The 3,502-nt window shown below is 38.9% G+C and overlaps 1 non-coding gene across 1 annotated transcript; it reads right to left on the bottom strand.

Annotated features, from left to right (window-relative positions):
- Positions 1-3,107: 3,107 nt before the first annotated feature.
- Positions 3,108-3,215, bottom strand: LOC140824893 (small nucleolar RNA R71). The gene has a single exon (XR_012116510.1). It is a non-coding gene; the product is annotated as a small nucleolar RNA R71 (small nucleolar RNA).
- Positions 3,216-3,502: the final 287 nt, after the last annotated feature.

The raw sequence follows: 3,502 nt of genomic DNA, 5'->3' as shown, positions 1-3,502 counted from the left end.
CAATCAATCCATGAAATGCTTCAGCTTACTCTGGGCATCATTGGCTATCAGGGGTACAAAGTGACACTCCCTCTCAAACTTCCTGACAAAGTCTGCCATGCTGCTGTCTCCCTGCCGCAGCGACATGAACTCCCTGGGTCAGACGAGAACGTACTTCTTCAGTGAAGTACTTGGAGTAGAATACCTCCTTGAAACCATTCCAAGGCAACACTTGTAAGTCGACTACCACTGACGCACTCTCCCACCATAATCTGGCGTCCCCTGACAGAAGGAAGTGGCACACCTGACCCTATCTGCATCGGCCAGTTCCATAAAATCAAAGATTACGTCGATGGACTTAATCCATCCCTCAGCTATCATCGGGTCAGTGGTACCCGAAAACTCCTTAGAATTCATCCTCCTGAATCTTTCACACACCGCCTCAGGTCGGGGCCTCGCCCCTGCATCTACTGGTGCCTGGTTCCCCGCAAACTGTGCGAAGAACTGAGTCATACCTACAAGCATCTGTGCCTGCATGTCTGGAGGTGGAGGAGCGTCTCTTCTCTCTTCTCCAGGATCTCCGTCCTCATCCCTTGCTTCACGGTCGATCACACGTCTAGGAGGCATAATGTTCCAATAATTTACCCAACACGTAAACCCCACATGCATGAACATGATATAGACAACATAAGATGCACGTACTTGAACTTTAAAATATACACAGGCTGAAATCAGAACTTAATGCTTACTATATAACATAAATTTGAAACCTTAAAACTTAAAGACTTGAGGTGTGACTTCGAGAGCTCTTTGCGACTGGCAGTAAGCATAACCCTATACAAGAACACCGCTTGGATACCAACTGTAACGCACCGTACTTTTACTACTCAAAATTTGCGGAAAAAAAATTTAAAATTTTCTTAATTAAAAGTGAACATTCAAATTCGATAAAAGAAATAAACTGTACGTCTCATAATTTGTTGCAACCAAAGATTTGAAATTTAAAGTTTGACAAAAGTCTTGAATGTTTTCATAAAACTTAAAATATGGCGGTCCTCGCGTTTAGCCTCCCGCTCAGTCCAAGCCTGCCCGTTGGTGATAAGTGCAATTTATTGTACTTTTATTACTTGTTTTTAACTTGGAATTTTGTGATTCTGGAGCAGGTTTTATTTGATTTGTTGTTGTTTTTGTTATTGTAGTTTGGAAGCTTAAACATGAGAGTTTGGAGTAGTATAGTGATAAATTAGAAGGTGCAAAGGACAAAATTTGACGAAGCAGGACCGCACCGCAGCCCCTAGCACACCGCACCTGCGATGCAAAGCCGAAGCATGACCGTACCCACAGTCATGCTAGGACCGCACCCGCGGTCTCACACGCTGGAAAGGAGGAATTCTGCCGAACGTACACCGCACCCGCGGTCCTACTCTTACCGCACCCGCGGTCGTGCACCAACAGCATTCCGGAAATTCTGAAACTTTGTGGACTTTGAATAAAAGTAGAGGAAAATGGTGTGCTACGTGGGGAATCTTGTCTGGACTATAAAAGGATGCTCTTATTCATCATCTAGGTCATATTGAGGAGCAAGAAAAAGGGTGGAGGCTACAAGGAAAGGATTGAAGATCAAGCTCATCTTCTTCAACAAAGTTCTTGCACACTTTTAGACAAAAACTTCATACACTCCAAAACTCTTGTTCTAAGTTCTTCTTTCTTTATTTTTACTTTTATTTGATATGTCTTGTTTAAGATTTATGTGTTGTTGTGTTATTTGTATTATTATGAACTAAATATTAATTCTAGAGGAATGATGGAACAAAACTAGAAACCATGTGTTGAAATTTATAATTTATGCTATATAAGTTTCCTTTCTTGTTCATTTGTATTTTTCCAATCTTAATGCTTTCATTTTATTGGCCATATCTTGAATGATTTGTATGTTTATAAATTATCACTTGGAAAAGAGAATTTATAAACAAGAAAGGGAAAAATACATCGATGGTATTTATATAGTTCGGGAGGACATATCTTGCTATTGAAGCCATTAAAAGACTTTAGTGCTTATTGTGTTATTTAATTATAGATTGTTGACAGGGATGTTACAATCTTTTGTTAGATAATTAGTATCTACTTAGCACTCGGGAGAGGGAGTAGATAATTATAGAATTCTTGGTTAATGAATAAGAAGGACAATTATAATATAGCTACACAAAATAGCACATGGTGGATAGTTGTGTGAAGTCAGACCTCTAGATCTTTTATTCCATTGTTCAACTTTGTTTGGTACTACAATTAAATTTATTTTCAATCTAGTTATTGGTATAAACAAATCTATCAATTGATTATTCTAAATAAAATCGAAACTATTTTAATTACAAGCATTAATATAAATTTAGAAAGACATTCCTCGTGTGATCGACACTTGTACTCAAAATTACATTTTACTATAACTTGACGTCGTGCGCTTGCGAGCAATCAAGAAAACACGCAACAAGTTTTTGGCGCCGTTGCCGGGGAGTGTCAAATTTGAATTTATATTAGTATTGTTACCAATTAGTCTAGATTTTAATTTAGAGCTGTTTTTATTGTATTACATTGAACATTGATTTGTTTATTGTCTTTGTTTGACAGTGCATGCGAAGATCGCAAAATCCTGACTTGCTTATCTTTGATCCTGAAATCGAAAGAACTGCAAGAAGATTAAGAAAGGCAAGAAGAGAAGAGATTCGAGCAATGGCTGAAAACAGAGATAATGAAAATCCAACCCCTGCAATACCCATCAGAGATCATTTTAGGCCGGTACTGAATGCTCATTACTCGGGCATAGCACGAGGAACTATTAATGCAAACAACTTTGAGCTCAAGCCCGCATTGATAAACATGGTTCAACAGAATCAGTTTGGGGAACCCGCTACTGCAGATCCTCATTTACATCTCAGAACATTCCTTGAAATTACTGACACAGTAAAAATAAATGGTGTTTCTGATGATATAATTCGATTGCGTTTGTTTCCTTTTTCTCTTAGGGACCAAGCAAGAGGATGGCTCCAATCGCTTCCTTTGGGGAGTATTACTACATGGCAGGATTTAGCAACCAAGTTTCTTGCAAAATATTTCCCACCTGCAAAGTCTGCACAGTTGAAAATTGAGATCACTAATTTTAGGCAGACTGATTTTGAGCAATTATATGAGGCATGGGAACGGTATAAGGAGTTGTTGAGGAGATGTCCAAACCATGGTTTTGAAGATTGGGTACAGATTGAATTATTTTACAATGGTTTGAATGGACAAACAAGAGGCACTGTTGATGCAACAGCTGTTGGCACAATTTTTGCCAAATCACCCGATCAAGCATATGATTTGGTTGAACAGATGACCATTAACAGTTATCAGTGGCCGTCTGAAAGGTCAGGAGTAAAGAAGCAAGCTGGAATTTATGCCATAGATCCTATTACATCACTCACCGCTCAAGTTTCAGCTTTGACAACTCAAATTGCAGCAATGAATAAGGCTAGTACATCAGAGGTTG

The sequence above is a fragment of the Primulina eburnea genome, chromosome 2 (genome assembly GCF_022965805.1).
Source record: "Primulina eburnea isolate SZY01 chromosome 2, ASM2296580v1, whole genome shotgun sequence".
Classification (NCBI taxonomy): domain Eukaryota; kingdom Viridiplantae; phylum Streptophyta; class Magnoliopsida; order Lamiales; family Gesneriaceae; genus Primulina; species Primulina eburnea.
This window is presented reverse-complemented; position numbering and strand designations above follow the sequence as displayed.